The sequence below is a fragment of the Catharus ustulatus genome, chromosome 1 (assembly GCF_009819885.2).
Source record: "Catharus ustulatus isolate bCatUst1 chromosome 1, bCatUst1.pri.v2, whole genome shotgun sequence".
Taxonomy (NCBI): domain Eukaryota; kingdom Metazoa; phylum Chordata; class Aves; order Passeriformes; family Turdidae; genus Catharus; species Catharus ustulatus.
In genome coordinates this window covers 155,775,612-155,801,259 of record NC_046221.1, presented here as the reverse complement: position 1 = coordinate 155,801,259, position 25,648 = coordinate 155,775,612, and the positions used below count along the sequence as shown (strand labels likewise).

The window sequence follows — 25,648 nt, the reverse complement described above, 5'->3', positions numbered from 1 at the left end:
TCTGGTCCATGTGAATCACAGGTCAGGGATGTTCCAAACTGCCTTCATGCCCCTGCAGCTAAAGCCCCCCAAAATGTATTCTCCAACCTATGTTTATTCAGATGCTGATTGAGTTTCCAGTTAGCTGAAAAAAACTCCCAACCAACACTCCAAGGAATGTCATAGCTGAGGGTTGTCCTCACACCATCTCCCATTTTGTATGAACATCACCCCAGTAGAGTTCTGCAGCCAGCAGGGCTTCTGGCAGCCTGGAGCCCTCATTCAGATGATGTTTCCAAGTCACTGCCAAAATATCAGGGGTGGAGGAACTTCTTGGGCAGCTGTGAGCTGACAGGTGTATCCTGCCCCACTTCTGGATGAATGCACTGCCAGCAGGACAGCAAACACGCTCAGATACACAATCCCTTTGCTGACCTGAAGGACAGACTTGTGTAAGCTCCTGGACAAATTCAAACACAAAAAGAAGACATCACAGGGTGGCCAAGTGCAAGGTCCTGCACATGAGTCAAGGCAATCCCAAGCACAAGCACAGGATGGGAGAAGCATGGATTGAGAGCAGTCCTGAGGAGAAGGGCTTGGCTGTGTTGATTGTTGGAAAGCTTGATGTGACCTGGCAATGTGCTCCAGCAGCCCAGGAAACCAACTCTGCCCTGATCTGCATCCCAAGCACTGTGGGCAGCAGGTCAGGGCAGAGGGAGATGATTTCCTGCTCTGGTGAGACCCCACCTGCAGTGCTGCATCCAGCCCTGGGGTCCCCAGTAGGAGAAGGGTGTGAACTTGGAGTGAGTCCTGAGGGTGAAGATCAGGGGCTGGGAGAGGGAGCCCCTCTGCTATGGATGAAGGCTGATATAGTTGGGGCTGTTCAGCCTGGATATGAGAAGGCTCTCAAGGGACCTTAAATCACCTACCAGTAACTAAAGGAGCCTACAAGAGAGCTGCAGAGGGACTTTTTCCATGGGTAGATGGAGATAGGACAAGTAGCAATGCCTTCAAACTAAAGGAGAGTAGGCTAAATTAGACATTATGAAGAAATTCTTCCCTGTGAGAGTGGTAAGGTACTGGAACCCAGAGAAGTTGTGGATGCCCCATCTCTGGAACTTCTGCTATCTTCAAAATATTTATTATTGATGGCAATACTTCTGTTCATCTTTATTCTTTTCAATGCTCTGGTGGGTTGAGCTTAGCTGAACACCAGTTGCCCATCAAGCCACTCAATCTCTTCCCCTTCTCAGCAGAGGGAATAAAAGATGGAAAATAACTTATAGGTTGAGGTAAGGCAATTTACTAAAACACAAGAAAAAGTTTACATTCACTGAAGCAAAGAGAAAAAAAAAAATTTTATTCTCTACTTCCCACCAGCAAGTGATGTTCAGCCACTTCCCAGGAAGCCAGACTTCACCATGTGTGGCAGTTTTTCCAGACAGCAAAAAAAAAATTAAATAACAAAAGCACCCTGTTTGCCTTCCATTTCTTAGCTTTTATATCAGAGCTGATGCTGTACTGTATGGAACATCCCTTTGGTTAATTTTGGGTCAGCTGGCCTGTTTGTGTCCCTTCCCAGGATTTTCCCACCCCTAGCCCCTTGATGGGGGAATTCTGGGGGGACAGTGCTGATGCTGGGCCAACTCTGCTCTGCAGGAGTCAAACACTGCTGTGCTTCCAACACCTTTCCAGCCATCAATGCCCAGCAGAGCACTGTGAGGGATGCCATGGGAAAATGAACTCAATCTCAGACAGATCCAGTAAAAATGTTTTTCTTCCTTCTGGCTCCAGAGTTCCTGGATTAGAAAGATTCTTCTTTTTTATAACACTTCCCCAAACATGAGACTAAAGGGGAAGTCAGCACCCGGCAGACACAGAGCAGTTTAGGCAGTGTGGTCAACAAGCTGCATACTCAACCACTCCCTCCCAGCCTTTAAGTCAGCTTGAGTGAACCAGAATTTTGTACCTGTGTTTGCCACTTGTGAATATTTTTTTGTTTCAATTATTAAAAAAAAGTGGGTGGGCTTTGGGCAACAAAATGAGCATCCCAGCCAGCCTTTTCTCATAAAGAACAATTCATCCCATCTTTATCAATATGTAAAAGCTCCTAAACAAACATCACCAGTCAGAAGGGGAGTACTCAAACCTGCTAATTTTTTCTATAGCAACCTCAGTTTTTGAGAATGTATACATTACTGTAGAAGCTTTCTCATACTTCTGGTTGGTCCTACATGGCTGAGTGTTGTGCTCTGTAGAAATACCCAAGTCATGTCTAGAAACACCACGTCAAATACAGAAAGCAAGCTAATCATATTGATGGAACCTTCCAACCAATCAGTCCGTCTGAAAAGCAGGATGAAGAAGCCAGGAAAGCCTGGTGCCGCATTTAGGACTGTTGCAGTTTCTTTGCGTGCTCTTGCACTGCTCTGCATAAATACCCCTTGACTTAGAAGCTTCATTTATTTGCTGAAATTAAGGCAACAGCGTGCAGTTACTATGGTGATGTGGGCTCCCTGACTGTCTTGAGCTGAATCCATACCCATGTGTGAGCTGTTCTTGCAGTGCCTGAAGTTTGCTGGTCCTGGAGTACAACCAGACTGGAAGCCAAGGTGTAGGAACAGCTAGGTGATCAGGGAATGTGGACACCACTGACACTGAGACATTGGCTCTGCTGTAGCTAGGGACTCTCTTTGGGTATCTCAATGTCCCTACATGATCCATGCATGCAAGGGACAAGCACAGATCTTTATGCAGAGAGCAATGACACAATTTGTGTCGCCCAGACTCTTGCTCGTGTACTCTGCATGATGCTTTCCTTTTGCCAGGCCTTTAGAGACAGGAGATAAGGATAGTTCTGCCTTATTCTCTTTACTGCAAAAGGCAAGACTTCAAAAGTAGGTGGAATTCATGCAGTGACAAGGTCCTCAAAGTCTCTGAAGTACCTTGAATGCTGTGACATCCTCTGTTTCCAGGGCTTCAGGGCATTTCACAGATGCACAGTTCTTTCACTGGTCTTCTGCATAAAAGTCTCCGTTTGTAATTACTAGAAGCAAGTAGGGAACTTCCAAGAGCTTTAACAATTTCTCTGCAGCTGGGAAAAGGGTGCACTTAATCAAAGCTGTGGTTTGCTGTGAATTACCCGCTCAGCTGCTGACAGTGACTGGCTTTACCCTGCAGCTTGTTCGTGTTCCCTGGAGCCTTAGATACCTCTCTGCTGCCATGATGATTTGATCTTGTTCAACCTTTTCTTCAGGAATAAATCTGTGTCCAGTGGTGTCTCAGTCAGCAGGTTTGTCCGCCTGGTGCAGCTCCCCACGGCACACAAAGTTGTGCTGTAGCATTTTCTGGAAAAGAACAAAGTTGCCCAGCTGTGCTATAACAAAGACGGTTTCCCTGCTAGGGTGGCACAGAAACGCTTGCTCTGTTGCGAGATTAAAGAACATCTGCAGAGTTTTCCGCTGACAGGAATGTGTCACTTCACAGCCGGTTGTTTGCAGAAGGACCCTGTCATTACCCAAGCACCCTGTCTGCAGCTGTGTGGTGCCCAGGCAAGGAAAGAGAAGTGGGCTCCTTGCACAACCTTCAGAGCAACATGAACTACCAGGCTGGAAACAAAATCTGGGTCCATTTTGCAGAATGTCTATAGATACAGAAATTCTGGCAAAATTTGGGGAGAAAGAATTGGAAAAAAAATTAGAGGGGAGGAAAAGGAAGACTCAGGGGTAAAGGGAAATTGGGGAGTCTTAGAACTCCCATTTTTTTAAGTTACTGTAAAAAACACAACTGAGATCCATGGATGCATTTGAACTCTTTATGAACGGAGAGTTACATCTTTGGATGCTCTTTCAGCTCCCACTGAGTTTGAAGCTCTTCAGGTGGTCTCCAACCCCTGAGGGCTGGGAGAGAGGAGGGGGCTGTGAGCTGCAGAGATAGTTCTTCACGGAGACCTGTGAGGCTGACAAAACGCTCATCCATGGGTATTGTGAAGAAAAAATGAGTATCTCAAGCGGTTTTCATGCCTTGAGAGGTTTCCTAGAAGAGAAGCTAGACAGTGTTAAAGGAATAAAGTAGGTATTCATTAAAAAGGCCTTAAAGGATACACCTGGGGCAGTACAAGAGCCCAGCTGAAGCTACTCCCAAGATGGACCCAAGTCACAAGTTTTCACACTTTTATAAGTAAGTTTTGATCCATTTACACATTGGGGTTAATTGTCCAATTTCAGCCTCAGGTTATGCAGTCCCATCCTCCCTGATTGCTCTCCTCAATTCAATGTTGTTTACACTTTTTGGGCCTGAAACTGCAATGGTGTCCTTGGTTCTCAGCCTGGAAAAGGATTGCTTTGTTTAACAAAACTGTGAAGAGAACTCGCTAACACTTTATATGAAGTTCAGAGTTATATACTAATGCAGTATGGAATCTGGAAAGTATGAAAGCAAAAACTTATGGTATCAGTTTCAAAGGTCTTTCCTGGAGATGGGAGAACCATGAGAAAGTGGAAAAACTGCAAAAAGATAGGTTTCAACATATCAAGTTCTCTAGCAACATCAAGGCAACAGCTTTAGAATAAATTTGCAGATTGTTTTACCCAGTCTAAAGCAGCACAGCTATCATGCAACAACAAGCCCACTGGGACAGGCACTGATGCATCTGAGCTTTCAGCTCTGTCACACCTCTGTATTTCAAAGAGAACTGTGTCCCATGAAACTTCCCTTTGCAGAGGACAGCACAGACCCAGCTGGTTAACATGCCCTGCTCCCTCACACAGACTTTCCACTTATTTTTCCTTCTTTAGTTTCTCTTTCAAGGAAAGAACTTATTTTAATGCCATTTAAGCTGAAGGAATGTGCCTGCTGTTAATGTGCACTGTAATTCTGCTGCCCTTCCAGCACAGCACAGCCCCTCCCTCTCCATGGCAGCTAAAGGAAAAGGGAATGAGATCTGGGCTACACTGAGGTGATTATTTTAAAAAGCTCATTGAGCAGATCATTTGGCAGTGCAGATGTCACCTGCCATTAAAATGGGAAAGAAATTTGCTCTTTTCTCTAGCACACAGCAGTGGGTTTTGCCTCATTGAAATGTGATCCAGGTAACTGCCCTGTTCAGGATGTACTTCCAACCCTGCAGTTTGGGAGTCACAGCTCTGTTTGACTCCTTAGGTAAACAAAGACAAACTGTTCCCCAAAATAAATGGGAAGCAGAAGACTGGACCTCAAAGCTGAAATACAAAACACATCCTGTGTAACCACGCAATGCCTCTGTCCTTATCTCTGTATGTCCACACTGTTTCTGTGTGATGTGCACAATCACCAGAGCACATCACCGACACACTGAATTGGGTAGCTGTGGTTTTTTCTGTGCCCTGGCCAGTTCAACCCACCCATGTCAGAGAAGAAAACAAAGAGAGGATTTGGTTATTCAAAACACTTCGTAGCCATGACAGTCTGAACTAAATGGAAATGCTATTTTCTTAGGGTGTAGGAACTAGACTACAGCTAGCAAGCAAAGTAGTTAAAATTTTGTTTAGTTAAGTATTTTCAAGGGTGGGGTGCTTGAGAAGCTAAGGTCAGAGGAGCCCTGAGTCAGTGAAGGCTTGGATGCTAGCAGGCATTATGTGGGCCAAAAGAGATAAAGAGTGGCTGTAAGGCCAGCAGGAGCCTTTGTGCTAATCTCTGCTGAACTCCTGCACAATGTTCAGCAGTGTTTCCTCAGGGCTTTCCACACCAAGCACAAGGCTCCTGGCTGAGCATGAGTCCCCCAGAAGGGCAGAGTCAGCCTAAATCCTCAGTCTTGGGTGAAGATATCAGGTGACAAAGGCAGCCCTAAGGAGTTAATCCTCCTGGAGGAGCATGTTCCAGAGGTGGTGCCGAGCCCCAGCAGCAGCTCCTGGCCCCCTCTCTCAGCTGCAAGGAGCTGAGTGTTTCTGTGGGTCCCTGTCAGCATCAAAGTGGGACAGAACCTCTTGGTGTTTACTGTGACCTTCTGGTGAAGCTTTGTTCTCCTTTTCCTGAAGGGTTTCCAAGGTGAGACAGGGTTAAAACCAGCATTCAAAGATGCTTAAGCACAGAGTAAAACATGCATCAGGACCCACCCTCTGTCCCAAAGGCAGCTTTAGCTGGCAGCACACCTCCCTTGCTTGTGCTGCTTATTCATTGGCCTTGTGGTGATGAACTTTAACCTTACAAATATATTTAGATTCACTTTTCAGACACTGCCTCTCATTGGATACAGTGAACCTGGAGCTGTACATAGGAAGTACAAGGCAAGTTCTAAGTCCAAAATACCCCATACCTGCATAAGGAGTCATGCAAAAAGATTGGTTAAAGGTGAATCCAAGAGCACCAAGGCAAAGTCTGTTTGGGCTGCAGATGTGTGAGTATATGTGTTTTGTCTGGTTTCTGCTTCTTGACTTCTAACTGAGCATCTGAAGCCTCTCCTCAGACCTTCAGCATGCTGTGATCTGGTAGCACAGAGCCCTGCCTGTTCCATGGGAGCTCCCTGCAGGGCTACCAACCAGCCCACTTGGCTCCCAAGTGCACTCATTGAATTTCACAGTAATGCAAAATTCAAAACAGGTGAACTAGATCATCCCCAAATCTCCAAATCAATGTCAAAATAGCATTCAATGTTGTAATACATTTTGTAAAGTTTTGGGTTGTATTCTGGTTTCTGAACCTTCAGGGCACATTCAGAACACGTTCCTAGCAAAATTAGAAATAGTGTATGTATAAATTAAAATACAATTGATATGCATTTACATTAAAGTATTACTATATAAACATGTAAGTACATAAATGTTAATATAATTCATCAAAGCTAGAAATCTTATATAGAAATATTATTTTTCTAAATCAGAAAATATTCCCAGGTATATTTTTTTCCTGTGATAATTTTCTTTTCTTTATAGCAGCTCATATGGTGCTGCTGTGTTTTGGATTTGTGCTGAAAGCCAACGTTTCCATTACTGCTGAGCAGAGCAGAGCAGAACAGAGCAGTCAAGGGCTTTTCTGCTCCTCATCCCACCCCAACAGTGAGGAGGCTGGAGGGGAAAAAGGAGCTGGGAGGGGACACAGCAGGGACAGCTGACCCCAACTGAGCCAAGGGATATTCCAGACCATTTGGGGTCACACTCAGTGTATAAAGCTGGGGGAGAAGAAGGAAGAAGGTACATTCAGAGTGATGGTGGTTGTCTTTCCAGGCAGGGAGATGAATCTTGGCTTTCCCAGGGATGGCTGAACCCCTGCCTGCCCATGGGAAGTGGGGGATGAATTGCTTTCCTTGGGCATGCAGTTTTTACTTTACCTGTTAAACTGTTTTTAACTCAACCCACAAATCTTCTCACTTTTACCCTTCTCCTTCTCTTCCCTATCCCACACGAGGGGATGAGCTGACTATCAGGGTTAAACCACAACACCCTCAAACAAGCTATTTCCAGAAATGGGGGATTTGAGTGAAACAGCAACACTTCTGTGCACTGTGTTTGCTCAAATAGTGGCAGTGATTTTTCTCCCCTTCAGATTTTGTTAGGGATGGAGCCTTAGCACAGAACAGTTCCAAAACTGCCACACAAATATTGCTTGTTACATCCATAATTTGAATGCTGGGTATTCAGAAATGACAATTCAGCTTGCTAAAACTGAGCACTAAAAAGTAAAAGCTATTTCCAAAAGTCCATGAATACCTTGCTTATGCAATAACATCCACAAATTCAGTGTCAGAGTTAGACTTGGAATTCCACAGACTTTAACTTGCAGAAACACACTCAGCCTCTGCATGTGCTACCTTGGGAGATGAAGATCCATCTGAAGAAGTCTATAAATTTGAAAAATAACTCTCATAAAAACTAATGTGATTTATGTAAGCACATTAAGGGGAAAATACCCTGAACAGTTGGTTTAAGTGCTTAGACTTCTTTAACTTAATATTTCCATATGGTTGCATTGTAATTTAAAATTTTTTTTGTTGCTTCATACTCTTCTTTGTTAAATTTGAGAAACAAATCAAGGTACTGGCACAAAGAAATTAAGCAACAAAGATGCCTGCAATGAGTGGTTGATTGTTCCCACATGAAGCAATGATTCTTTCTACAAATTCCCCTAATCCTCAAGGAAACATTATTCCAAATGTCACAGGGTTGTTAGTATTATTGTCTGTGAACAGACAATCATAAAAGATTTCTGATACAAAAAGCAGAAAAATAAGTGAAGAAATGAACAAGCTACATTTATTTTTTTTTTAAGCAGGATTACATTAGCTAAGTAAAGATTAGTTTCAAAATACCAGACATGATTTGAATTCTTAGTGAATTGTTTCATGTTTTTAACACTTTCACATTTATCCCACAGAATTTTCACTTCTGCCTAGACTTTACTACCCCTGCACTAAAAATACTCAGTTTTTCCAGAGCTCTCAAACTGCTTATGTGCTGATTTTTTACTACAGCTTCCAAAGATCTTGAAAATTATTGTTTTAACCAGCACAGCATATTGTGTGAGCCTTCTCAAACCAATGGAAGCCCACATTATGTTGATTTACTGAAGTTGATTCCTACCAACTAAAGCTAAATGGATACAAATCTCTTTGCAATGTGGAGCTGCAGGGGAGTGGTGTGATCTCACCTGCACATCTCAGCTCACTGACTGCAATTGTGTACTGCAAAATTCAACAAGAAAAATCTGTTTTTGAGGAATTTCTTCTCTGCTGCAATTCATTCTTCCTGTCCCAAAAGAACATGGTAAGAGCAAATGAGAAGACAAAGTAATAAATGCCATAATGAATTTTCTTTCATCATCTGCATTTTATGCAGGACCAGTTTATGGGTAAAGAGGAGGTTGATGGTCAGAGGACAGAGCAAGTGTCAGCTGAAACTTGGTTCTCTAACATGGCCTGAACACCTGTGGGGGCACTGACAGAGCTAAGTAAAAAGGCAACACTTTCCAAAAGTGCTGTTCGTTTTTCTGAAAGTATCTGCTATCAGAGGCAGAAGGCATGATGGGGGGAAGAAGACAGGGATGGAGAGAGAATGGGCAAAACAGAGGGGAGAGAGAACCAGATGGGGATAGGACTCACCTGAGCTGCTCCTGCAGCTGCTGGTGGAAGACCTCCATAAGGAACAGCAGGATTCTTTTGGGAAAACTCATTTCTCCCAGCCAGAAAGACTGGAAGTTCCCCTTCAGCCCCACCTGCCACTTTTCCAAGTAGGCAATATGTAAATCATATTTACCACTTGAAAATATTCCAACCAACCATTCCTAACACAAGGGTAAGGTGCTGGGCAGAAGAAAGGATTTTTATTACACTTCTTTCCTTCAGACCTAATAAGCCATGGTGGGTTGAAGGTCAACACCCCAACACTCAACACACTTTGTATAAATTAAAGGGAACCTGCTGAGATACACAACTTTTGGAGTTTGTTGCAGAAAGTATGTAATTCTAACGTCTTCTTCAAGTGACAGGGAAAAAAGCTATCAAGAATGGATTAATTGTTCTCTTTCTTATAACTTGGCAGATGTAAGTATTTATTTAGCAATAAAACACCTGGCAGCTGTCTGGCAGGGCTAGTGGCTGAGCCTGGTACAAGTAGATACAGCTGAATGGCTAATGTTAGAAACCAAGTTGGATGGAAGAAGCTGAAACCTCTGATAAAGCAATGCTTTTTAGTAGCAGAAAAAGGGGGAAACAGTTATGGAAGAAAAAAAAATCAAGATCAATAGTTACATAATCTGCTCTTTTTTCAGGGGACCATAATTATTAGGGCATTTTCTCATCTGAACCACATGCCACTCATTAAAAAAGTACAATCAATAGCAAGCATAGACTGTGGACTCCATAAGTATTGAAATCCAGCTCTATCTCCCTAACCAGATTTTCAGTGAACTGCCCCTGTGTGCATCCCCAGCACTTGAGAGTGAATCCTCTCATGTGTAGGCAACAACACCATGCATCTGCTGGAGATCTGCAGAGCCTCATCAGTGTGATGTGCAGAGGAGGATGCCAAGGAAATGATTCAAACCTGGGAAAATGCCTTAGTCCAAAAGTCAGACTCATCTTGCCTAAATACAGAAGTCTGTGATAAATACACAGGCTGTAATATGAGAGGTAGCCAGCACAGGGCTCCTTGATTGTTGCTAGAAATAGGAATGCTGTGAGGGACATTTATCTGGTCTGGTTTAAGATTCACTTTGGGATGAGGTGAGCTTCACTGTGAAAGGGCTCATTGCTCTGAGCTTACTCCAAGGGGATGGTGACTAGTGCTGTACAGATAACTGTTGGGTAGAAGTGCACATCTGGCCAGACATATCCGTGTGAGAGACTGAAAAAGTTCCATATCCTTAATTCATCAAAAGCAGATCACAATGCCAACATATCAAGGAGGCCTTTGTGTAAAGACAGTTTTGTTTCCAATGGGCATTGTTAACAGCAGACAGAAATGAGAATTAACAGGTGTAGGCTGAAGCCAGATATGTGCAAAGAAAATACAAAATGAAGGGTTCTGTATAATGAATAAACAAGCCACTGCTCAACAGTAGAAGAGGTGGCTTCTTGATCTCTGTGAGCCTCCAATGTCTTTATGAAACATCAGTGCTCCAGTTCCACTTAAAGTGGATTAAACAAATAAACCTATTAACCTGAATAAGACTGTGTTGCTCCATAAATCAGACCAGATCAGATTACTTCAGAATGTCTAGCTGGTCCCTGTCTTAAATTTATTTTAAAACTTGCATACTTTTCTATACTTAACAGTCTTCTCCTCTGTTCTGTAGGGGAAATAAATAAACACATATAAATACAGTATGTTCTTTTGTCTTTAAAAGAGAGATAATCCTTTTCAAAAATAACTGCATTCTACACAGTCATGGCAGTGAGCACAAAGATTTCATCTGTACAGACAGGAACAATTTTGCAAGCCAAGTAGACCAAGTCACCCGAGCTGCTGCTCCTGGACTCAATGGCTCTTCAGTCTTGTATGTGCTCCAAGTGAGAAATGTAGGTTAGAAGGGTGGAGTTTGCTCAGCCCCCTCCAGGTAGTACTGGTGTCCATAACTACCTGGTTTCTGAGATAACGAGACTTATTTCCCTTGAGCTCTGCATTGCTGGCTCAGTTTAGATCTCAGAGAATTCAGTAGAACATGTTCTATTGCCTCACGTGTACTGCTGCCAGCTCCTGTGACTCCTTTGTGAAGCAGAGTTAGAGCATCACAGGGGCAGCTGGGAGGTGATGCATGCACTGTGCTATGTCTTCATGTCTTTACATGCAATGTTTCTTGCTTGGCACATTTTCCTTGCTGTAAAACAAGAAATAGTTTTGTGGAAACATGAAGGTACCATTCTTTATATAAAGAAGTGCACATCTAATGTATTAATGCAGGTTATTTTCTCAAACAGGAGAAATATATAATATATTTGTCAGGAATGCAAGCCCTATATGCAAATTTCAGAGAATTTGTTCTTCTTGGAGGTTTTCCTTCATCTTTTTGACTTTTGATATGATGGTTGCCGATATTATTTTAATTTGCAGCCTGAATACATTCACCTACACATGATACTCTTTTCTCCTTCATCTGCTGTACATCCCCCCTTCCCTATCAATTGACAGGAATGGGATCCCACTTCAGCTCTCCTTTTACAAGGTTGAGCAAATCTCAATCACGCATTTCAGGACTTCATCCTGCCAGCAGCTTAAAGTCATCATCTGCATCACAATCTTTCCCCTCCTACACTGGATGCAAGTAAAGAGCTCTTATCCCAAGGCAGATTGTTTTATAAATTTCTAAGGGTGAGGTTCACTCAGTTACCTTGCCCTAAAGGACATCTTGACAGCTCCCTCAAATGTGTTTCAAAGCCATTCTCCCTTGTCCTATCACTATGTGACTTTAGAAAAAGTCCCTCTGCAGCTCTCTTGCAGCTCCTTTAAGTCCCCAAAGGTGCTGTAAGTTCTCCCTGACTTTTCTTATCTGGACTGAACAACCTCAACTGTCTCAGCCTGTCTTCAAAGGAGAGGTGCTCCAATCCTCTGATCATCTTCAAAGTCTCATTTCGAATTCCAGCTGGTCCACATTGTTTTCATGCTGGGGATCCCAGAGCTGGATGCAGTACCCCAGGTGGGATTCACTGGAGCAGAGCAGAGCAGAGCAGAGCAGAGGGGCAAAGTCCCCTCCCTCACCTGCTGCGCACAGGGCTTTGGATGCAGCCCAGGGCACCTTTGGTTTCTGGGCATCCAGAGTGTATTTTTGGGTCGTGTCCAGCTTCCCAGCCGTGAACACCCTCAAGCCCTTCTCCTCAGGGCTGCTTTCCATCTGTTCATCTCCCAGTCTGTGTTTGTGCTTGGCATTGCCTCAACCCAGGTGCAGGATAGACCATGCTTAGGACACATGGGCTCTGCACTACCAGCCTGCTTCTACCCTTTGCCCTCAAGAAGACAGCCAGTTATCTGGGTATCTTTTTCCTGCTTAACTAAAGGCCAGGTAAACACAATATATTATATTAATCTTTTCCTGAGAACTATTTATTGTCTCAATAAACTTACAAGGTTTTCCAAATCTTTTCCTTCCTCAATTTCGCAGATGTAGGGTATGCTCTGAATGCAGCACCTACGTGGTTTATACTAAGACCATTTTCAAGTCTTTGAAATGTTTTGTCCGGATCTCACAGCTAATCATTACAGCAATTCCTTAGCTTACATGACTTCACTCTTCTGCCAACAGGGATGTGTACTCCAAAGCAACCTGTGACGACAAGATTTTCCCTAAATGTTGATTTGTTAATATCAAATCTAAAACAGCATTGCAGCTGACTTAGTGCTGCTGTGTTAGTGAAGAATTCTGCTAGCTTTTGCACACAGAAATAATGTGACATAAGTATTTTCTAGGCAACATCTGGAGAATTGATTTTGAAACATTTTTTTTTAATTTAGTAGCATCTCAGCTGATCTGTTCTGCACTGAGCTCCAAGCTGTGGGTTAACAGCAGATCTTCAGAATTATCCCTGCACAAGCATTCACCATCCCTCCTTGGAGGGATTCTGCTCACTCCATTTATCCCTTCCCAGCATATCTCAATAGCTGGAATGGACTGAAAAGTTATTTTAACCTATATATCTGTCAAGAAAGCAAAAGCACACAAACTTTTTTATCCTACCTGGGTTATTATATTGCTTTTATACCATACAAAATAAATGCCTATCCAGACTAACTTAAGCTGTGTGAGTAACATCTGCCAGGTGTGCTTCAGTGTTTTATTCCCAGTTTTCCCTGGGGATGAATTTCACCTGCAATTACAATTTTGTGTTATTTGTGTTTAAGTTAATACAGAACATACAGCCCCTGGTATGCGTGTGATGTCCTTTGAGGAAAAGAATTTTTCTTGAGAACTGCATGGTGGCACAGCTCGTGTGCTTCTGTGACATTCAGGAGAGATGAAACTGTTAGCTGGTGCTGATCAGACAAGCACATAAGCCTGACTTTTAAAAGGTTCTTCTGCGTTACTATATTTATTTTGTTGGAGCCACTGAAAAATGCGTTCTTGTCAAAATGTGTCTTTAACAGGCTTTGCTTGCCATTCTTCTTGTGGGCTGGAAACTCAAACAGAAGCCTAATAGATGCTTCAACCTAATCAACAACATTTATTTTTTGGGTCTAATTTCACCTTCTGGTTTATTCCTGACTGTCCTGGAATTACAGGATAAAATTACACGATGCTAATAACTTCACAATCACTTAATGCACGTATTTTCAGGTCTGTGCTGGGGAATAGACGGTACTCGAGGCACTGTGAGGTCCAGATGGCCAAAGGTAAATTAGGTTTATTTGACTTTTGTGATGCTCTTAGGTGACATCTGAACTGCAAAGAAGGGTCATTTATATTGGAGAGGTTGAAAATGCTGCATGTTCAACCTGTGAAACACACACGGAGTACATGCGGCGGTCTCTCCTTGCCATGTCGTTACTTACCTTTATCCTCACTTGAGGGGTTTATACCATTTCTTCCTTCTGCAATAAAATATTTAGGGCCAATAATTTTTATAGTCTTTTAATCTTCCTGTATGCTGACAGAGGTCGAGACACAAAATCATTACGGTTGGAAAAGAGAGCCAAAATCAAGTCCAACTTCTGACCCTGCCCACTAAGCTGTATCATGAAATGCCACGTTCACTTGTTTCTTGAACACTTTTAAGGAACATGATTCCACCTCTACCTGTGTTATGGTTTTTTCTTCTATTTTCATATCCTATCATTGCCTTTTAAAACATTTTCGATACGTGTTTATTATTCCTCTCAGGCTTTACACTGTCCTTATAGCAAAACTTGTGTTTATCTAAGAGTACAGAAGCGAAGAAGTCCTCCATAGCACAGAGAGGTTTTTATGTGACTTTGTGGGAGCTCCAGATTTGCTGAATATTTCTGCAAATCCGGCCTTTGGTGTTTACTGCGTGTTTTTATGTGCTGCAATACTGAAAGGTTTCTCTGGCTTTCACAGACATTTATTGTGAGCAGATTGTACCAAATCACAACCTTTACCCATAACCAGCGCTCCCGTGTACAGCACTAATGAGTCCTATCTGGTAAAAACACATCTCTGTGTAATAGTTTGGCCTCACAAGAAATCCTTCTCTGAAGTCACAGCTGTCTCTGATGTGGGCCTGCACCCAGGTCCTGTGAAGCAGATACTGAGACCACTGACTGTGTGTCAGTACCACAGAGCTCTTGCAACTTCTCACCGTTTGAATTCCAAGAGCAAGCAGGGAAGGATGTTGTTTATTGTTTCTCTTCTCTTTGCTCTTAATGCACCCTGGTGCCAGAGCCTGGCGTGTGAAGTGTGGAGGCTGAGGATGTGATCTAAAAGCCTGCTTCAAGCCTGCACTCTCACTACTTGCTTTTAGAAGACTCTGGATCAGGGAAGGCTGTTACAGTCCTGTGACATTTGTCAGAAGTATGGGGTGTTTTGTGTGGAAAAGAAACAGTAAGTAGACCAAGCCAGACATGGCAAGACTGTGCATGGGTTATGGCAAAGTCCATGGCCACCAAATAACCTCATCAAGCTCGTTAGAACAGCTTTCGCTGTTGTTCTAATTATGTGGTAATATAATGGGATATGATAAGGGCAGTGACTCTTACATGTTTGAGTACAGAATGCAATTTACCTCTTCAGCGGAAGTAAGGTACATATATCATCTGTGACATGTATGGATACACATATACCATCTGTCTCTTCTGGCAGTTAGAATAAATAAATCGGGAACCGTCCATCAGTGGTCAATCTTCTTAGTTTTGTATCTATAATGTTTGGAATTATTGAACGCCATTCACATCTAGTCATACTGATCAATAGGTGTGATTCTGTATGGTATAAAATAAACACAAATCATTAGCCAATATAAATATATAGATAACAGTAAATTACTTTTAAAGGGAGCCACCTCTGTGGAGCTTAGTTCTGACCTGGGGGCAAAAGCAGCAAGGTCAGTAATCACTCCTGCTCTGTTCATTGAGACAGGAACCATCCAAGGGCATTTGGGCCTGTGCAAGAACAGTCTCATTCAACAGAATGAGGGGGAGAAGGTGGGGATGGGGCACTACTTGGCCACACTCCTGGATCCTCTCCTCTTTCCTCCCACAGGGAGCACAGTACAGTGGTAGCACACAGCACATCCTTTAGAGCAAGCCAACCATTTTTGAACGACAGTTTATTTACACAGGAGAGGAGAAATAGCTTCTTGGCAACTGTGTACATGCCAAATGCTGATTTTCTATTTTAACTTCTAGACACAATGGCAATTGGCTTGTTTGAAAGATGACAGATTATGAACTGAAGGGAGAGCTAATGAGGGTGGAGCAAACATGAGCCCAAATCTGCACTTTCCCAGGGAACTGCCTCAATTTACAGCTTAGTGAAACACTTGGAATTGGGTTTGGGCCCAAGGAACTTTCGAAATAACCAAATCAATTTCTTTTTAGCTGCAAATACGGAGTAAGTTTAAAATAGAAAAGCTGGACAATCCAGGAAAACAAGGAAAAGCGTGGGAAACAGTTAATGAGGTTGAAACCCAGGCTGCCTTTGAGCATCTTCAGGATAGATGCCTCCTCCCTTTCTTATTGCAAGCAGTCAGGAATGGACAAGAAATGGAATCCATAAAAGGTGAATCATTGCTTTTCACCAGCAATTAGCTTTGCCTAGTAAAATTGTCAAGAATTACTCAGATGCATTCCTAGCACAATATTTAGGGACTTAACAGGAGGTTGGTAAAAAAAAGTACCCCAGCTATCCTTCAAAAAAAAAACTCAAAGACAACATGTTTCATGGCTCCTTCTCCAGCACCACCTGGGTCCATCCCTTTTGCAGCCTTAGAGCCAACAAACCACAGCTCCTCTTTCTCTGCCTGGGACGAGACTTCTTAAGATGGAAGAAACACAGTTCTGCCCACATCTGGTTTAGCTGTGTGTGTAAGAGGAAAAAAGTGCTGCAATTGCTTCATTTCTCCTCTTTTCTGATCATTGCTGGTGATAATGGTTTCCTTGTTATGTCTTGTAGACTCCAGCATGCTGCTGTGTTGAAGCACAGGAGGGCTCAAATCTGACTCTTAAATAAAAAAGGTTTTGGTTCCAGCACAGCATGTTTGTAAAATATCTACTGACAAGTCAAAAATTGTTCCACATGGCCTGTAAAACATATGTTAAAAATTATGCATCATAGACCAGCTTTAAATTATTCATTTTTAATTCCATCAGCCTTGAAGGGACTTTAAACATTGACTACTGAGAAACAATCCTGCCACTGAGGGAACAGCTATAAAATAAAAACCTGGCTACTTAAAAATATAGCGAAAAATGCTTTACCTAGGTGCAGTTTCTGAATTTTAAAATCTGAATAAAGGTCTGGATCCCCACTTGGCAAAAGCTGATACAGCTCCTTTGAAGCCTGCATAACTATCCCCCCTCAGCAGTTGAAAACCCTGGCCCAGACTTTAGAATAGATATAGTTTCTCTACATAAGACGACAAGCAAGATTTGCATGGTTAGTTCAAACTATTCCATATTCACTGAGCTGTTGAGGAAATACTGTCTGTGAAACAAATCCTGGATTCTTTCCCAAAACCATCCAAATGACACTTGCTAGTGAAATGCTACAGCATGAGGGAGGTCAGATCCAGCACGCTGGGTTGGACCCTGCTGTAATTCCGACGGCGTTATCAGAGAACACTTGTTACCTCCACACTCGTTGGGATGTATCAGGGGAGTTGAGAGCATCTGAGGGAATTAAGTGAATGTAACACTGATATAAAAAGGAGAAATAGGCTCCACCCTTACTGTTTTAGGTGGATTTGGTTTTGCTCTGTGTTCTTGGCTCAGCCAGGTGCTGGCAGAGACCCGGATCTCTCCATGCTCTGCACTTCTCCACGCTACACCCATATCACTGTATCATGCTCCCCTGAGGCATCTCTGGGGCAAACACACTCCTCTTCTGCTTTGCTTTACAGAAAGGAGCCTTTCCCAGCCACTGCAGAGCTCACCTGCATATCTCCTCCTTGCACCTTGTGACCAAGGCTGGTGTGGGTGTGGCTGTAGGGCGCACCATATCTTATTTCTTATGTGCTCCAGAGAAATGGTGCAGACAGGACTGAAAACACAGATTTTTTTAAAAAAAAAGAAAGAAAGAAAGAAAGAATATCTCTCACTCCTTTTTTTCAGTCACAGGATCATAGAATATTTTGGGTTGGGAGGCATCTTAAAGATCATCTCATCTCCACCCCCCTGCCATGGTCAAGGACACCTTCCACTAGAGCAGGCTGCTCAAAGCCCCATCCAGCCTGGCCTTGAACAGACAAGGATGGGACATCCACAGCTTCTCTGGGCAACCTGTGCCAGTGTCAACTTGATTAACTGTTAATAATTAGGACGTTCTTGGCTGCTGGGTTAGGCTTTCCTTGATACAACCTAGTGAAACTTTATATGTTGTATGATGATAAATCATCTATTTTACTAGGTACATTTTTTTTTCTGTTGCACTCATGGACAGACCAGGTGTGTGGTACAAGAGGCAGTGAAATGCAGAGTGCTCAGACTCTTCTTTCTCATCGACCTCTCACTCCCTCCGCCCAGAAATGCTTGGGAGAAATCTCCAACCCTGATGCACAACCCTATTACTGATGAGCTGTTCCCCAGAGATTCTTTTTCGTAAACAGTCCCACTCACTCACTATTATTGTGAAGCAAATGAAGCACCAAATTCAACCAATTTGCCTGAAAGTATGAGAGCGTCAAGATAAAAAGGTAACAGAGACACTAACAGAAGATCAAATTGGAGCTCCTCATCCCACCTCCAGCAAAGTGTCAAGCAGCTCCTGGGGAAAAGCAGTGAACAGCTATTTAATAGACTGTTTCCACCACACAGTAATTCCTTGTATCGATACATTCCTCGTAAAAGAAGACTAATGTGCTTTTACTTTTTTTTTTCTTTAATGCTCATTACTGTAGATTAAATCCCTTCCAAACCTTGTTTTTGAAGCATATAACACTATGCTGCTCTTCAGTATTCAGAGGCAGGATTTAGTGATGGGGTGAGTCCCTTGAAGGGCTTGAGTGGACTTATGGTCCCTAGGCAGAAAGCTCAGGCTGTACAGGTGCTCTCACCCGCATGCAAACCTCTGCACAGCGCGGTACATGATGTGACACCGGGCTAAATCCACACTCCAGCTTTTACTAATATAACTCTATGGAAACAAGCTCAGTGGTGATTGATGAATTACAGCTCCTACATAGCACATTGCACTTTCCAGTGGAAGTACCTTGTGCTGGATTTAATAAACCAACAACGTGGGCAGTTTCAGTAACTAGATTAATCACCTGTAAACTCATCTGCTTCACAAAGGGAGTTGTGCACCGGCTCTCCAGTGTTACAGAACATGTTTTTCAGAGCTCAGGAATGTACTCTCCCCTCTGATATGTGCTGTGCATGTTCACTGTGCATGTTCACTCTGCATATTCGCCTGCCTACAGAAGGGTGGAGGAGAGAAGATCAGAGATCATTTGCTTCTTTGGAGGTGCTATAATCCCCCCACTTCTGGTCATGGCCCCAGTCTTTACACATCTCATGGCTCCAGTCTTTACACATCGACACTAAAAAAGCCAGCATTATGTTGTTAAATAGTTTTAGTAGACGCTTTATCATTTGAATGTATCTGTCTGGGGGATTCTTTAATGATGCTGCTTTCTTTTTAATTCTACAGTTTTTTACGGTCACGTTAAAAATATCTGATGCTGGACAGAAAGAAGAGGGCTGAAGTACCTCTCCTGTGAAAACAGGCTAAGGGTGGGGATTTCTCAGCCCAGAGAAGAGAAGTTACTGGGGAGACCTTATAGCACCTTTCAGTACGCACAGGGGCTGCAAGAAAGCTGGAAATGTTTGGGCTTTTTATTGTTTTTAGGTTTTTTCTTTCCCAAGAGAATATAGTGATAATACAAGGGGGGATGGCTTTAAAATGAAAGAGAGTAGGTTAAATTAGATATTTAGAAGACATTCTTTCCTGTAAGAGTTGTGAGACACAAGACCACTTCGTCAACCAGTTCGTCAACATGTTCGAGCCCAGGTTGGATGGAGCTCTGAGCAACCTAGTACAAGGTGTCCCCATCCAGGCATGGGCATTGAAACCAGATTACCTTTAAGGTCCCTTCCAACCTAAACCATTCTATGACTCTGTGAGTATCGACTATGTGCTATTTTTATTAGTGATGCCATATAGATTTTCTGCCCTGAGAAGCGCCAAATTCCTTTCCACTTTCCCTTCTGCAATCACCTTTGGTATCCACACAGCCCAATTTCAGACACAGCAGTTTGGGGGTTGTGGGGAACACAGGCATTCCTGGGAGGTGACCCTCTAGGGAGGACCCGACGAGAGCCCGATTTCATCCCGGTGGTGCTTGGGGAGGAATGGGGCTGAGATGGGGACAGTGATGGGGACAGTGATGGGGACAGTGATGGGACAGTGATGGGGAGGCTGCTTGGGGAGTGGGATGGGGGTGATGATGGGGGGGATGACGAGGAGGGTGACATGGGGGTGATAGGGGGATGATGAGGGTGTGATAGGGGGATGATGGTGGGGATGATGAGGGGGATGATGATGGTGGCGGTGATGAGGGGGTGATGAGGGGACGATGATGGGGGTGAGATGGGGATGATGATGGGGATGATGATGGGGGTGATTATGGGGGGATGATGGGGAGGATGATGGGGGGGACGATGACGGGGCCGGGGGTGGGGGGGACAATGGTGGAGGTGAGATGGGGATGATGATGGGGATGATGGTGGGGGGGATGATGATGGGGGCGACGATGATGGGGATGATGATGGGGGGGGATGATGATGGGGGTGGGATGGAGGTGATAGGGGGATGATGATGGGGGTGAGATGGGGGTGATAAGGGGGGATGATGATGGGGATGATGATGGGGATGATGATGGGGTGATGAGGGGTATGATGATGGGGGTGATAGGGGGGATGATGATGGGGATGATGATGGGGATGATGATGGGGATGATGATGGGGATGATTATGAGGGGATGATGGGGTGATGAGGGGGTGTCGGTGGGGGTCCACCCCTCCGGCCCGGCCCCGAAGACGGGCGGGGCCCCGCGCCTCTACGTGGCCGAGGGCGCGCTATATGAGCGGGCAGGAAGAGAGGGGAGGGACGGGGAGCCTGGAGCGGCTCGGCGGGCAGGGCCGGCAGACACACACACAGAGACACACGGACACACAGACAGCGGCGGCAGCCACAGCAGGGACCGACCGTCCGTCCGTCCGTCCGTGCCCCCATCCCGGCCATGGGGCTCGGCCGGCTCCCCGCACCCCGCCGTGAGTACCGCGGGACCCGCTCCTTCCTCCCTTCCTCCTCCTCGCTTACCTGCAAATCCCCGCTCCCCGCTGCTGCAGACGGCGCAGTGGGAGCCTCCCAGCCTCCTGACTCGGCTCTTGAGTTGTTGGGGTTTTTAGGAAATTATTTCTGTGGTTTAGAAGCGGCGTGGCCGCGGCGCTGGCGGAGCTCGCAGCATCCTCCGGCTCTCCGGCACTCCGGAGCGGGGAGGCTTCTCCCGATCCAGCCGGGATTTCCCCGCTGGAGGGAGGCACAGCGGGGGCGGTGGGTGCCGGGGTGGGCTCCGGAGCAGGGGGGCACCTTGGGGCGGTGCTCGGGGTTCGGCAGCGCCGGGGAATCCCTGCAGCTGCCGTGGGGAGCCGGTCCTGGGCAGCGCCGCCGGGAGCAGCGGCAGGGACCAGCCCGGCGCAGACCCGCTCCCTGCTGCTCTGTGTTAATTCTGCCCTGGTGCCCAGACAGTAAAGCCAGGGTTACTCCGCTAGAGAGCAAAGAGCCCACTAGCTGTCCTAGGTATCCGCTCGCACATTCCTCCTTGCAGAAGTAATTTCTAGAGGAGCATAAATAACTAATCTTTGAGGCCAGCACTTTCCTTTTATTGTGCTTGGTGTATTTCTTTCGGTTACTCATTTGGGACCCTCGAGATTTTTCAGCTCTTTGTAACGGTTGTATGTATCCAATATACTGAAATAACTCATTCACGTAATTGTAAGTCTGAATTATATATTTGTCTGCTGGGCACATATGTTGAAGGAAAAACCTTCCTAATTATGGATCTCTCAGTGAGATTGGAAGGGTGACAAAGCCCTTGTAATCTTTTGGGTCAATTTTCATAAGCTCCAAAAGCTCCCTTTGAAAAGGAAATTAAATTTCGGTGTACAAAAGGGACAGGAGATTCAAGGATATAAAAAAAGAGTCTCTCATTCTACTTTGGTCTTGTCCTCAGGAGTTCATTTACTTTGGTGCTCTCCAGTGACACAAGTTAAAATAAGAGTTGCCTTTAACTGGAGTCTGCCTGCCTCTTGGCAGTTCAGGAGGTACTCAGTCAGCAGCACAACCTCCTGTATATTATTTACACTGCTTCACCTGGATGCATGACTGTGTATGAAGCAACTACTTGGAAACTCTTGGCTTGTTACATCCACAGCATCCTGTGCCAGCCAGTACCTTCCACAAGACAGCCTGTTCACCCCTCCTCAGTTTTTGTGTCCCAGTCCAGAGCCAGTGGTGCTCTGCCCACTGCACAATGCCTCGGAGGAGCTGCTCTGCTAGTAGAAGAAGTTGGGGGTGGCCCTGGGTTCCCCTTTCTGTTTTCAGCATAGCAGGGTATGGCTGTGCTTAAGGTCCTTTCTGGGCTTGTCTGGGAACCTGACCATTTTTAATCTGCTTGAGCACATGCCTGGTTGGTGGCTGGGGTAAAGGAGGGAAGGGTTGGATGTGGATAAAAAGAGTGGGTATGTTTATTAGTTACTAGCATGTGTTTTGTCGATTATCCTGGAAAAAACAAAGCCCCAACACAGGCCGATGGTAAACTTGGTGGTCTGTTCCTCTGCCAATTTCTCATTTCATTTACTCTGTTTTGGTGCTGCTGTAGGGTAACGTTTCCATGTCAGGAGGTTTAAATCCTGTTCCTCAACAGAGTCCCAGTCTGTGGTTCTGCCAAACCAGCTTTAAAGTTGCCACTAAGTTTTTGAACGACAGGTCTGCTAATACACATTTATTTTACCTTTCTGCTTAGTTGTGTGTAGAAACATTGTTTCTGAAAGTGCAAAAGAAGAGAGAAATTGTATCTTTTTTTTGTCCTCACTCACTTGGTGCACAATCTAATTCTGCAGGGGAGACAGTGAGTTGCTCTGTTTGTATCAATTTGTCACACATCACAGCCACAAACAAACTTTAAACCTTCTTTGCAGTTTTTCTTCCAAACTTGATTATAGTGCTGATAGTAATGGCCTCTCAATTGAGAAAGGTCGCTTTTCAAACTAAACATAATTTTATATAAAATTTGTATGTGTTTATCAATTTTCTTTTTTGTTTATGTGTAACTGGGAGCAGCTTGAGAGGAAATTAAGGTCATGCAGATGGCAGTTCCATATTCTAGGTTATAAAAACGTATTTTATGTCAAGTGTGTTGCAAATGCTGCCATTAAATGATAACACAAATAAATTTTTACTCGGAACATCTTGTGCACCTATTTTCAAAACTGGAGTGAAGCAGAAACCTGCTTTTAAAAAGCAAAGGAGAGAGAGCAAACTCAGCTCCACAGCATATTCCAAGTGCTGTTAATCCCACCACCTGGTGGAGCTTTTCACGGCTCTGGCTGAGGAAACTCTGAAAAGGATGTTTTTTTGTCTTGTTTCAACACTGTCACATGCTGCACGTGGAGTTTCTTCAACTTTTTTCTTTTTCCCACTAGACAATTAATTTTCTATGTCTTATACTGCCTCCTGCAAAGTATAAGACTATTGTGATAGATGAACTGGTGAAGTATAGGGGATAAAGTTTTCACCTACAAGTACTGAAGAGAGAATTATTTTTAATAACCAGCCCCTCTGCCAAGATACTCTAGTTGAGCCTTTCAGTGCAAGCCCATTTAGCTTTGTACTAATAATTTTTGTATATTTATACAAATATTATTATAAAATACTTTTATTTGCGATAAAATATTTGCTGAACAGCCTGTGTTCAATCAAGCTTGCAAGGAGCAGAGGGGCAGATATATTGAACTAATCTGAGATTCCTGATGTGGGTTATTAGAACATGAGATTGGATTCCAGAAATTAAAGTCAAGTGTGGTAGGTGTACTTTACCCCACCTCTGCCACACTCTTGCCTGACTGCATCTAAGCCTGTCTGTTATATTTATGGTGTACTTCTAACTGATAAATGAAAATCTAACTCACAGGTGATGCCTTAGGTAAGCAAGCTGAAAGCAAACTCTGGGGTTATCAGCCAGCTCACAATTCCAAGGAATTGCTTACAACAACAAGAGAGCTCCTTGACCTACACAGACACTCCTGTGCATAACACGCAGCCTTGTGGGCAAAGTCCTGTTGCAAATGTTTATATTGCTCTTTTTGCCACAGTGCTTGTGGCAGCAGCCAACAGACCAGTGGAGGCTGTGTCTGGCCTAGGAATGTGGCAGCTCCCATCTGCCTCTCAGTCCTGGCAGGCATGGTGCTGCTGGTGGGATGGACAGCTGCCTTTGCAGCCCGTCCAGAGCATGTCTGCATCCCTCTCTGGACTAGCTTGGTGTCTGATCATTGTCCAGCAGGTATCTGCTCTGTATCACCATTTACCTGCTGCAGGGAGCTGGGACTCTCCTACCAGGCTTCAGGGATCTTAGCCTCTCAATTGTAGTCTCCTAGTGCTGTTTGAACCACCCTGGACTATCTGTCCTTGTCTTCTGATGCCAGTACAGAAAGATGTGGCTGTCTGACACCTGCTGTTGTATTTGAGACTTCAGGAGGGTGGGTTTGATGTCCAAGGTATCTTCAGTGGCACCTAAAGTGTATTTGGCAATTGACCCTGTTGGAGCTATGTGTGTTTTGCAGGCACAAACCTCTATCTCATGACATAGATAACCTTATCAACATAAGTGGTGTTTATTCAGTGTTTATGTCTGTTAGTCCTTCAAAGTACTCAGTTCTTGTGACCCTGTTGCCCTAATAAGGGCTCTGGGCTGACCTGGCACTAATTAACAGCAGTCACAGAGGAACTGCTGCCACCCTTCTGGTCACCTTTCCCACTCTTACCCCAACCTCTTCCCACTGCTGCCAAGTGTCCCATGCTCTGGATTGTAAGTAGCAAGCTCAAGTCACTTTGTGTAAAATGTCCTATAAAACATTGAAAAGCTCTTTTAAGTCAGGGCTGCACAACCCCCTCAAGCTGTGAAATAGCTGTGGAATGTGGAAAATGGGGGGTCTTGACAGACAAGGGAGCTCTTTTTAAAATAAACTCCCCATAGTATTTATTGGTAGGAGCTTGCTCTGAAGCATGAGTTAAGATTAGGAATGTCATCGATTGTAAAGACTGGAGTAATTATTAAAATACAATTCTGAGGGAAAGGAGGGTGGAAAGCAATTTTTCCCAGCTTTGTTTCACTTTGAACTGCCTGTGATTAAGTTACTTCATCTGGACTGACGTGCATGTCCTTCCTCAGGGAGAGGAAGATTTGTGCCCTGTGCATGAGATGACCAACCTTTGAGCAGAGAGGAGTTGCACTATTTCAGGAAACCTGTTAACCTCATCAAGCCACATCTGTTTCTCTGGACCAGTCCCACAGCTATTTCTGCCAAGCAATTCCAAATTATCCTAGAATGCAAAAGAGACACAACATAAGTGGTTGAAACTTGCACCTGGTGACAGATGTTTGAAGTGCAGCTGTTTTTCTCTAAGGACATAGTCTCAATAGAACTCTTTTTTGTTTGGTTGGTTGGTTTTTTTTGTAGTAACTTTTTCATCTCTTTGGGAGTCCTTTGTCCCAGCAGGTTTTCAGTGCAGGCTCAGCACTCTAGATTTCCATCCCAAGAGATTTGAGGGGAGGACAAGGAGCAATGGGTGACAGGTTGGAGCCTGCAGGGTCCAAGCACATTTCCCACCTTGCTGGTGCCTGGCAAAGGACTGCTGCTGGCATGGAGGGGACCACACATACTCTTGGTATCCCCAAAACTCCTGCAGTGGACTTCCTATCCATCCCTTTGGAGTATTGTTCTGGAGAGTAAAAACTGACACAATGACACTGAGGTATTAAATCTGGTGCAATTTTAAAATGTCTCTGGACTTAATAATTGCTACTGACATTTTTCCA

At 44.2% G+C, this 25,648-nt stretch overlaps 1 protein-coding gene and 1 long non-coding RNA gene across 2 annotated transcripts in view; one reads left to right on the top strand and one right to left on the bottom strand.

The window, feature by feature from the left end:
- Positions 1 to 1,615: 1,615 nt before the first annotated feature.
- LOC116998913 lies at positions 1,616 to 21,407 on the bottom strand. Its single transcript, XR_004418492.1, has 3 exons — positions 20,872 to 21,407; positions 17,283 to 17,592; positions 1,616 to 4,014 (listed from the first exon to the last, which is right to left on the bottom strand). It is a non-coding gene; the product is annotated as an uncharacterized LOC116998913 (long non-coding RNA).
- ST3GAL1 (ST3 beta-galactoside alpha-2,3-sialyltransferase 1) overlaps positions 20,633 to 25,648 on the top strand; it is a 75,384-nt gene continuing 70,368 nt past the window's right edge. The window contains exon 1 of the mRNA XM_033065074.1: positions 20,633 to 20,822. The gene's annotated coding sequence lies outside the window, so the exon portion shown is untranslated. The remainder of the gene's footprint in view (positions 20,823 to 25,648) is intronic.